Source organism: Pinus tabuliformis, chromosome Q, assembly GCF_031772625.1.
Source record: "Pinus tabuliformis cultivar Carrire ecotype Pingquan chromosome Q, CPIR1, whole genome shotgun sequence".
NCBI lineage: Eukaryota > Viridiplantae > Streptophyta > Pinopsida > Pinales > Pinaceae > Pinus > Pinus tabuliformis.
In genome coordinates this window covers 963468847-963481275 of record NC_142296.1, presented here as the reverse complement: position 1 = coordinate 963481275, position 12429 = coordinate 963468847, and positions in this window count along the sequence as shown.

Here is a 12429-nt window from a genome sequence, read left to right as displayed (position 1 = left end):
CCAGCACCTTAAAGAGAAGCAATTTTAGCCAGGAGATTGGGCGCTGTTATATGATTCAAGATACAAGGATTTCAAAGGGAAGCTGAGGACAAGATGGTTGGGACCATATACAGTGGAGAAATGTAACGACAATGGTTCAGTCCTTATCAGGACCATTGATGAAGAATCCATCCCCATGCTTGTCAATGGGCATCGATTGAAGATCTATAGGAAGCCCCTTTCTAAGCAGGAGTTCATTGAAAATTTGGATAAATCAGTGCTGGTAGTGAGCAGGCCCCTGTATCCACCCCACCCACATTTTGAGCACCAAAAGAAAAAAAAGAAAAAAGACAAAAAAAAGAAAAACAGAAAAAGAATAAAAGATCCTTGGGTGAAAACCTCTTGGAGGCACCTAGGGCAGGCAGTGAGGGTGAAAACCTCCTGGAGGTGCCCCGACTGTCTCAAAAAAAGAAGAAAAAAACACAAAAAAATAAACCTGACTTCTGTTGAATAAATTGCAGGTTGCATGAAGGACATTGCAGGTTAGGAGGATCGCACAAGAAAAAGACAGAGGTCAGCACCAGGCTGCATGCATCCCTCACAACCAATTCCTCCATGACCACTACCCTTCCCTAAGATTTGATCTCATTCGGGCCAAGATTTCACCTTCTACAGGAAGTTCTGTGTCTTCTACAGGAAGATCCTGTAGAACCCACAGACGAGCAAAATTGATCTCAGAAGGGAATCCGAAGGTTGGGTATTTGCCTATGAGACCTGTCCACATCCCTGTTTCCATTCATCACCATATGTTGCCTTTTTGTATCTCTGTACACCTCCATTGCAGCCATTTTTTATATATGCCTGCACAGTCACACACAGAATCCTGTTTTCTTCATATTGCCGGGAAAAAAAACTTTTTGATGACAAATCAAGCAGCAGTTTCTCACTCACCATACCTATCACCCTCCATGTAGACTCCTCATCAGCCGAGACCCTCGTCAGTAGTGTAGCCGTGCTCATTCTAGCTTTCATTACAAGAGGATAAGCAGCTACAAGACTTCCTACGGGAATCCTGTAGCATTTGATCCCTCTGAAAGACATACTTCAGAGATAGGGACCGCAAAGTATGGCAGAAGAAGCATGCATGGAGCTCTACCTGAACATTTGCACATCAGCAACAGCCGAGACCAAGCATGCAGTGTGCATGCAGCAACAACAACCAAAGGAATGGCTTCCAAAACCCGAAATCTGCATAACACAGATGCGACCACGCAGGTAAGTGCCTAAACTCGTTCTTCAATTGCATAAATCATATTTTAAGGCTGCATGACTATGGGAATGGTTCAGGTTGAGTGGAATCGGTGGCCAGTCAACTGGCCACCCTCGGCCAGTTAAAAATCCTCGTGGAATCCAAACGAGCCCCGTTACATTCAAAATTGCCAGCCAGCACATGTGGAGTGTCCATTCAGGGAGAAATCGCCAGGACTGGTAGTGGTGGCGGTGGATAACGGCAGAGAGGAGGTGATGGCGGTCAGAAACACATAGAAACATTATGGTTGTGACGTCGAACCAACGGTCCGGTCTAGCCACCTCATCCCCTCACCACGAATCACGCTGCAGTTAAAAGATGCCCGGCTGAAACATGCACCACCTTCTGTTCACTCTGCACTCACAACGTCCTCGACTGGAGTACGCATCCACCGCTTCCAAAAACAGTTAACCAGTCGTCCTCCACCAGTTTTTCTGCCTGTTTTCGAAAATCTCCCGCGCATCGGGCTCTATCGGAAGCACAGTTTCATTCTACAGGAACCGGGAGCTTTCTACAGGAAGGGTTCTATAGGAAAGGCAGAACAGCTCTGCGGGGAAAGGAAACCCAGAATTTTCGTTGAATTTGAAGCTCCAAACGAGGTAGGCTCGAAAAAAACCTTCTCTGTGCATAAGTTGTTTGTGCAAGGTGGTGAATTGAACGACATCAGGTTGAAAAACAAGAGGAAAAAGTCTGCCTGTGTATTGAAAAAAAAGTGAAAGTTGCCTGCATATTTCACTGAGTTTCCCTAGTTTTTCTGCATCAGAAATCTCCTCCATGTTTCTTTTTAAATTCTCCTGCAAGGAGGATATATGCAGTCATAGAGACCAGTCTGTGTGTGTGAAAAACTGAATTTACATATCTATCTGTATGCTGAGAAGAGAACCTGTGTCCCTATGCTCTGTTCTGTAAAAACCAAATTTTCCTTTTCATAAATAGACAGTCGAATTCTGGGTGACAGTAGTCTTAAACCAAGGAAATTGTTGCTAGTTGATATTGAATACATGAGAAATTCCTTCTTGGGTTCAGAAGAAACCGAATTCAGCTATCCTCTGTTTCAGATTGACTGTTTGATTGCCTGAGTATTTCCTTTTCTGGTTAAAACATAGAAAGAGCACTCACACCATGCCAGGAGGATTCATAAGGAAAGAGCCCTCAGACTCTAGCAAACTGCATGAGCATCCTAAGGTGGTGGACCTTTTCACCCGAGCAAATTGGATATCCTTCTTTGACAAAATTCAGGGTCATGATGAGGAGATAACTGAGGAGTTTTTAATGTCCCTGAGACCACAGTAAAAAACACATGCCATAGTTAGTTTTAGGGGTTTGACCCTAGAACTCACCCCTGAGCTCATCAGTGGAGTTACTGGTCTACCATTGGGGCTCCCTTGGAGCAAAGAAGAGAGACCATTGGGCCAAATTGCTAAGAAGTCATTTTTTCTGCCCACGGAGCATCCTATAGAAGATAAAAAGAACCAGCTTGCCTCCTCTCTGGAGTGAAGTTAGTTTTCAAATTATGAAGTATATCACATGTGAAGGGAGGTTTAGCATCATCTATGGATATCATTTCAGGTTGTTGTGTGAATTAAGGCATGGGATTGACTTGCCTCCAGCCAAGAAGTTGAGCATCCCATATTTCCTTCTTCAGTCCCTAATTGAATGTGGTACAAAGTTAAATGAAGGGATCCCAGATCAGTTGGCCCATCATGGGCTCATCAAACTGTTGGTGGAAGATGCTTTACATACCTACAGTGTCCCCATATCTTGGGAAATCTTCAAAAACATGTCTAGGGATGATAACATTAGAACTTTGGCCGAAAACATCACCTCATCCAGCAGTGAGGAGGGGGAGCACACTGAAGAAATTGAGAAGAACAATGATGAGGGAACCCAGGACATTCAAGCAAAGGGAAAAATAGAGGAAGCACAGGAAAAACAAAAAGGAAAAGAAGAATTTGGCAAGACTGCTGGGCCTAAAACAGAGGAAGAAACAACAACAAAAACACCAAGGGAAAAGAGGATACAGAGTAGAAAGGAAAAGGTCGAGAAAGCCCAAATGAAGGCTGCCACAGCCAAAGCAGGCACACAGAAAGAAAAGGGACAGGCACACCCTGAGATATCAGTCATACAGACAGAAACAGTGGACACAGAGATTTCTACAGGAAGCAAAGAAAAAGAACAGCCGGAAGAGAAATCCCCTGAGACGTTGGCAAGGGAGGCAGCAGTTGTGCTTGCTACATTAAGCACACCTACAAAACAAAAAGGAAAGAGAAAGAGGCAAACCTCCATGTACTTCAAAGCCAGAAAAAGCACAAGGATCAAAGTAGGCAAACCTCAGCCACCATCCAGGGAACTGATTGTCATTGAGGACTCACCCACTAAACAGAAGGAAGAGTCTCCTTCCAAGATATCCATCACCTATGAAAGAGGAAGCCCAAAAACCTCTACATGGAAAGAGAAAATTAAGTCAATGGACTCAAAGGCAGTTCTACAGGAAGCTGCAACATCTCTACAGGAAACTCTAGCCAAGTTAAAAGAGACTGAGAAATTGGAGGAGAAAGTAGCTAAACAATCACAAGGGGAGAGAAAAACTGAGGAAATACTTGAACCTACCCCTGAACCTAGCTTGGGCTCATATTACAATCTGTTAGAGGTTGGGAAAATCATCCCACAGAAATTTGCTGTGCCACTCTTCTTTGCATTGGAACAAGAGAGGATCAGAACACACATGGATGAAAATTTCTAAATCTAAGGGAATTGGGGACATAGGCCATGTGGAGGAGAAGTTAAAAGAATTAAGAGGATAACTGGCCATGTTAAGGCATGTAGAAAGCTGCAAAAGAGAACAACTGCAGGAGGAGAATGAGTTGCTGAAAAAACAGTTGCAGCTACAGGAAGTCCACAAGGAAGGTAGGCTGTCCATTTTGGGAGGGCAACAGTAGCAAGAAGGAACTCCAGCAGATAAGGAAACAACTGAGAAACAACAGAAGGAGGAAGAGCTACAAGCTAATGTGGAAATGCTCACAAAACTGCTGCAAGAACAGGAGTCTCAGGCAGCAGAAAAGATACAGGGTTTAAAACAACAGTTGCAAGAAAAAGACGTCCAGATGGCCTGCATGGCCAGCTGGGTAGTAGAAGCCTTACAATGTAGTCAACCTGCTAAGTCATATGCCTTATATCTTAAAGATCAATGGTTGCAATTTCAAATTAACACATTGGCCTAAAGGGGCAACATTCCATTTCAGAATTATCATCAGTTTATGGACTTGTGTGATAGTAGCTCAACAGAACTTGGCCCTTCCAAACATGAATCTGTGGGACCCCAATGCTACATTGGGATATGTGCAACTCATGGCCATGGCCTCTTGGTTAAACCATGAGGAAAAGAGGGCAACAGAGATTCAGAATGTTATGAACAGGGAGCTAAGTGAGCCACTCATGATTAGAGAAGAACCAAAAGATCCCTCAGCTTTACTGTATGCCCATCAACACCTTGCCAACAACCTGCAGGTTCTCCCAGACTACATTGAAAAGCAAGCTCAGGCCATTGCTCACTTTGAGGACATGGAGAGACTGTTGGGTGATAACTACATTCATGCTTGCACAAGGAGATGGAACACAATGTCCCACAGTCTGAAAATAAGAGAGTACCACTCCCCAACAAGGATGAGGGAGGCCTTGGCAAGGGTACCACTTTATAAACAGTCAATGCAAACTCTGCAGGCCAACTGGATCGGCCTAAAGTTCAGTCCTCCATTGCTTTTGGGACTGCTGGAAGGGGTCAAAGAAGAAGAAGAGCACAGGCAATGGGAGGAAGTAGAGAGAAAAGCAAGGTTCCATGACCGAGAACAGGACATCACCTTGGAAGCATGGGATGTCAGAGAGGAAGTCAAAGCAATCAAAGATGATGAGCTGGATTAGTTTCTCAGAGGATGAGCAACACATTCAGCAGGGGGGTGATGATGAGTCCCGAAAATGGGTAACTTATTAGGCTCATTTTGCCTATTATTCTCAATTAATCCACCATTCTTCATAGTTTTATGCATTCTTTTGAATATATTTATGTTAATTGAACGAATGAGAATAGTCACTTGACCACAAAGTCTAATACGTGCTTATTGCAGATTTTTGGACATCTTTTGGACCAAGGTCAAGCATTTATGAGCCAGTTGGCAGCCAAATACGAGGGAACAAGGCTGAGGATTGGTAGGAAGGGTGTCTCCTGCACTAAATGACCCCTTCCTCGAGTTCTCCACCATCAGCTCGGAGTTCAAAAGCCCACCAAAGATGATTTCTAGGGGCAGCCGAGCAGATTTTGTGAAGTGGCTGATTAACTACAGTTTTGAGCAGCCAAGCCCCTCAAGTTAAGGAGGGCTGTTGGGGGTCCTAGTGGTGCATAAGTAGGAAGGCTTCAAGCCTTGATAGTTTAGCTCTTGAACAGTTGTATTTCGCACTTTAGTGCTGCTCTGCCTTTCAGCTCATTTTCGAGCTCTTGCTATAAACATTTTTGTGACATGATTATTTTTTGAGTAATGGAGATAAATTTCAATTTGCATCAGCTCTGAGTTTTCTTAGGAGGCTGTAGCTCTTGGGGTTGGGCCAAACCCAAGTGCCAGTACCTCCTTTGTGTACTTTTATGTGTCTTTGTTGCATTCATAGAATAATTTCTGTTATTTAGGTTAATATCTTGCTTTGTTACTTAGGTTGCTTTTGATGATTAAAATAACTTTTCATGCTTCAGGTTGATTTGTCAGTTTGGTAACAGAAAATATCTGCAAAAAGGTGACAAAGCACTCCTTGATCTCACCTCTCCCTCCCTGGGACCATGAGCTAAGACCAAGGCATACTTGCTGCCACAAAAACACTATTTTTGCCTTTCCATGCAATTGCTAGTGTTAGATTTCTAGTTGGAAAAGTTGGTATCAGTTGTACTTGCATTCTTAGATCTGTTCTTTCTTATTTTACATAGTTACTTTGCATGATTTCCTGTCTATAACCTTCTTCTCATCATGTTTCTGGTTTTTAGGTCAAAATAGGTCAAAATAGATAGATCTCTGGTCTTTCTTGTTTTTGTTCAATCAATTTCGGAAAATATTGTGCAGAACACCTGTAATACATCCCTGCCTATCCTTCCTTAACCATACAACCTACTCCAACCCCTAATTCCAGATTTCTTCGCTTCATTCGCCACACTTTTCCAATTTGACCTAATTTCTACATTTTTGTGCAACATTGCTCCCTCCATCCTTGAACAAATCCAACCACCTTCATCACTCCTTAGCTTCATTTACCAGATCCTAGACCCCTTCACATTCTCATCCATCCTCCATTCCCACTTCCCTACCGATTTTCCTCCATCAACCCTCTAGAATCCTCTTTCGGCTCTTCCTGTAGAACTTCCTATAGAACATCCTGTAGAACCCCTGCAGACTTCCTGTAGAAGTTCACGTGAGCAGTTTTTCGAGATCTGATCACTGTGAAACTCTCTGGAAGGGTTCCAGGGGCCCCGTAGGCCCTCTTATCACCTTCCCAACCTCCTGCAAGTGCCCATTCCATTTCCTTTCGCCAGTCAACCTCTGCACAGTAAAACAAACAATTAAAGCACATGCATAATAATTCTGCAAGATTACTCAAAAATACAAAAAGATGTTTTTTCCATATTTTACTTCAGAAGTAGCTTAGTCACATGCATTTTACCTTTCAAAGAATCAATGGCATCCATTTTAGCAACTTTCATCTCTTTTCTTGCACCAGTAGGGTTAGTCAGTAAAACTAGGGTTTGCTAGGGTTTGCATTTCCTTTCAGCTTTCATCTCCTTTCTGCAAGTAGACTAGCCTCTTTTGAGTTAGCTTTCATCCATCACAGTTAAAAGCTTCTTCTAAGAGCTCATAGAATTTGGCTTAAGCTCCTAGCGAACTTGTGCCAGCTGATCAAGTGACAGCCTGCAACAAGAGCTAGTACTTGTGCATATAGCACCATCGCTTCCAAGTTTGTTACAAACTACCGGGTTGATAAAAGTAAAGAAGGGAGTCCCAGGAGTTGCAACATCATTGCTGCAATACTGGAGCCCACTAATAATAATAAGTACTAATCAAATAAAGAGAAAATTTTTATAATTTGAGATAAGAAAAAACATAGCCCCAAGGGTTAGCTCAATTGGTTGAGTACCTATCCCTAAAGCATCTCGCTTATGGTAGGTCACATGGTCAATTCTCCTCAATGCCCTCAGGGTTTGGCTATGCTAATACAAAAATCCAATTGCGACTGGTCTTCCACCCCGCGTCCCTATTCAAATTTCTAACACGATTCTTAATTTCTATAGCTTCCCTAAACTTCCTATGATGGAAGTGATCAATCTTAGCAATGACCTAAGACTCCTCAATACATATGTGATGTTTAGCTTTTTCAACATGCTTAGCTAAGGCATAAGAGCGAGATATGTTATGTTATGAAACCGGGTCACAAAAAGATAGAAAAGATAGATCAACGCCTTAGAAATAAGCCTCTTCGAGGGGGAAACCTTCTTTACATTACACAAATGAACAATTCTTAGATGATACAAATGACAAGACCTCCTTTTTATATATAAGAGTCTAAGGGGTCATAATATAATCAGGGCCGACATAACAATAATAATGTAAGGGCACAATAATAACAATAGTGGGCTTCTATGGGGCACAATAATAACGATATGGGGACTACATGGGTACAACAATATAATAAGGGGGTTGTACTAATAACAATAAGGGGTTACACTAGTAGTATAGGGGCCTAACATGCCCCTCTCCTTCAAAAAGTGTTGTCCTCAACGCTTGAGTAGTTCTTGATGCTTCTGTATAAAATTCTTGTCCTCCCATGTGGAATCTTCAGCAGGTAAGTTCTTCCACTTGATGAGATACTCTGAAATTGATCGATTTCATAGCTGTCGGGTTCTTGTTTCTGTGACTGCCCTAGGTTCCAATATGATTTTTCCTTCCTCTTCAAGTTCTGGCAATATTGTTTGAATTGGGATATTCTGCAACTTTTGAATGAGTGACCACACTTTTTTGTCCTTCTTCCATTCATCCCTTGCTTTGTTTATCCAATCTGGTTGGATAATAGAAATAGCACAAAACAATGCTTCCACATCCTCATCCTTTCTTGAGAGTGCATCTGCAACAAAAATTTTCTTCCCTTTTCTGTAGATGATGTCAAAGTAATAACCCAACATATTTGTGATCCATTTTTTCTGTTCTTCTAAAGATAATATTTGTTCTAAAAAGTATTTTAGAATATCATGATCCATTTTTACCTTGAAGTGTCTTCCCATTGGGTAAGGTCGCCATTTCTTAAGTGCATGTAGTATTGCAAACATTTCCTTCTCATAAATAGCTTGCTTGAGATGTAGCTGTAAAAATACCCAATCACCTACATCAAAACGTTTTTCACTACAATGTTGATCTACCTATTGTTTCATTCGATTCTGCACCAAAGTGGTGTTATCCTTTAAATGTTGGAGAACTTGTTGTTGATGCTCGATGTGATATTTCACTGTTTGAACCTTTTTCTTCTTGATATGTCCTTCTATCTTGAGAGTTTGAGGAGTGGTAATTTCTTCCAATACTTTACAAGATATGGTCAGATTCATTTCTTGATGCTCAGTGTGATCTTTCACTTCTTGAAAATTTTTCTTCTTGATATGTCCTTCTATCTTGATAGTTTGAGGAGTGGTAATTCCGGCTAATGCATTACAAGATATGGTTGGATTCATTTCTTCTTTCTTGATGTGATCTTTCACTTCTTGATATGTCCTTCTATCTTGAGAGTTTGAGGAGTGGTAATTCTTGCCAATGCTTTGCAAGATATGGTCGGATTTATTTCTTCTTTATCTAGGGTTGGGTCCTGGCATATATCCTCTTATTTTGATGTTTTTTGATCTTTTTCTTCCTCCTCTTCATACTCTATATAAAATAATTTCTTCTCAGCACACTTATGACCTTTAGTGCATTTGCTATCACAATTGTAACAAATCCATTTTTTTCTTTTTTCTTCCAATTGTTGTGGTGTAAACCGTGTAGGTTGTGGAAGGATAGGAGAAGAACACTTCCATAATTATAGTCGTGAGTGGTGGGATTCCTTGTTTCCATAATTTCTCTTTCAATTTTTCTTGCCCACTTGAATGCCTTCTCCAATGAATCAGGTTCCCAAAGACGAACCTCATGTTGAATGTTATCCATTAAAGTACCTATGAAGACATCAATCCTTTGCTTCTATGGAATATCATTTACCCTTATATTCAATTTTTGAAAGTCCTCAATGTGCTCTGCCATTGAACACTTTTGTTTGAGATTTATCAATTGGATAAAGAAGGTGTTTCTCTTTGTATCCTCATAATGTGCTATCATTTCCTTTGTGAAAATTGACTATGTAACAAGTGGTTTACGAGAACAAAGCCCTTTATAACATAAAAATTGATTCGGTTCTAAATATGAAGATGCAATATGTACCTTTTGTAACAATTACACCTCATGTAGATCAAAATATTGCTCCATCTGTAGTATCCAATTTACCAGATCCTTGCCATCAAACTTCCTCATATCGCATTTTCTTGATTTTAGGAGCTCGATCTTGAAATGACTATAACTCTGTAATTTCACCTCTTCCAATTCTGAAATTGCAACCTGCAGTATCCCTCTGTGTCCTCTTTCCAATGCCACCAGTCTGATCAAAATTGGATTCTCCAAGAAAGAGTTATGCACAATCTCCCAAGACGACCTGATTATATACCTTTTCAGAAGAGTGAACTTGTATGACGTGCCACGTGTCACTATTTTGACCTTTGGATATGAAAAATATACAAAAGAAACTACAGTCTGTCCTTGTTCTGTAAATTCTTACAAAATTTCAATAGGATGCTCAGAGAGACAGTTATGACAATTTTTCCAAGGTGACCTATTTGGAATGTAATTCGGGGTTCTGCAAAAACCCTAACTTCCTCAGACTATAGCTCCGTAAACATAGCAAAACAGGATCTGAAATTCTGAGCCGAGGTTCAGACCAATTTCTTCTCAAATGGGATTTTGTTTTAGCTTCTGAAACTTTATAGAGAGAGATTTGTAGTGAAAATACCACGATGACCGGTTTTAGTTGAAATTCTGGATCTTGCAAAAACCCTAACTTACTCAGATCATATCTCTGAAAATATAGTGATACAAGCTTTGAAATTCGGACCCAAGGTTCAACGCGAGTTCTTCTCAAATGGGTTTTGTGTTTCGCTTTTGAAACGTCGGAGAAAAAAATTTATAGTGAAAATTCCACGATGACCTATTTGGAGCAGCGAAACCCTAGAATCCAAAGTTCTGATACCAAATGTTATGAAACCAACTCACAAAAAGATAGAAAAGATAGATCAACGCCTTAGAAATAAGCCTCTTTGAGGGGAAACCTCCTTTAAATTACACAAATGAATAATTCTTTGATGATACAAATGACCAGACCTCTTTTCTATATATAGGAGTCTAAGGGGTCATAATATAATCATAGTCGACATAACAATAATAATGTAAGGACACAATAATAACAATAGTGGGCTTCTATGGGGCACAATAATAACAATATGAGGAGTACATGGGTACAAAAATATAATAAGGGGGTTGTAATAATAACAATAAAGGGCTACACCAGTAGTATAGGGGCCTGACACGTTATGCTTAATGTCAAGTGTTCTTGAATCCTTTGCTTGATGGTGCGTCCATCCTATCAATTGTAGGGATTTCCACATGAGCAGATGATTAAATAAAAACCCTTTATGTCCTTAGGGTCCACCTGGTCCTTGACTGATATAAGGGAGCTATGGATGGTGTTAAGGGGCTTAAAGGTGGTATGTACCTTATTATTTCTAAGAATATGAGTAATCTTGTCCATGGTACCTAGAATGAATGAGAGATGCACGTGGTGTAAATCTCCACCCCACATATACCCGCTTTTACAAGCTCACCGAGGTAAATATGAGTTGATAGTTTCTATACATGACCCAACATCCAAGTTCCAGTTATGGAAGAGGGGCCTAAAATACTTAACTCTATTGTAATCTCCCAAGAACACTTAATCACCGATATGTTAGACACCATCCACTGGTCAGCATTTCCTACACCGGAAATGCCTTTTTCACCCACTTCATAGCCTAGCCGCATGCATGCGGCTAGAAGTCTCTAGTCAAACATACAAATCACCTTCTGTGTGGCTACAATCAAAATTTTTGGGATCTAAGAGTGTAGGAGGAAACCCTGTTCCATATTTTCAGGGCTAGCCTACAGGTTAAATGCCTATAAATGCCCATAACCTCCAGGGCTTCCTGTAGGAGTCTTCTTTCAATATTCTTGACTCAATCCTTGCTCAAACTTGTCCAATACATATGGTAATCAATTACTCAAACAATTTTTAAACATAGTACCTGTAGGTCATGAATGCATATCTATACAATAACTAAGTTCATCAGAGAACCATCAAGAAGGCTTGATGTCCTCTTTTACTAGTTGGAGCAACACACATTAGGTCATGCATTCGTATAAGATAACAAAGAGCCCATCAAACCATGGAATGGATCCATAACAAGAGAACATTAGAAAATGAAAAATATACCATGCATGTAACCAAAATTTAACCATAATAGAACCATGAAAAATCAGTCATAAAATCAGAACATGTGCTCATTAATATCAATAAGAATCAACACATAATAACATATGCAAATTCCAACCAAGTCAGGGACTTCCACGTACCACCCGATTATAAATTGGGCTGAACTAAATATTTATTTTAGCCAATCACCCATGTGCTAGACTCCATGCATGAATGTGGGATCTCATGGGATAAACCAAATATAACCAAACAAGGACTCTAGAGGTTAAACCACCTCCACCCTCAAACCACAATGATCTCACTTAAATCGATCCGGTGATCACCAAAATTAACACAAGCTTGGACGCCTCAGAATTGTTTCACCATACCTAGAGGAATTTTCTTGTCTGCAACCACCTTTCAAGGGTTTCCAGGAGAAAACCATCTCCAACCCCAACCCTTGGGATTTTCCTGACACCACCTCAACTAAATCCAAAATCTTCTGGAAATCCACAACTCAACCAAGAATGAAGCCCAACACACCA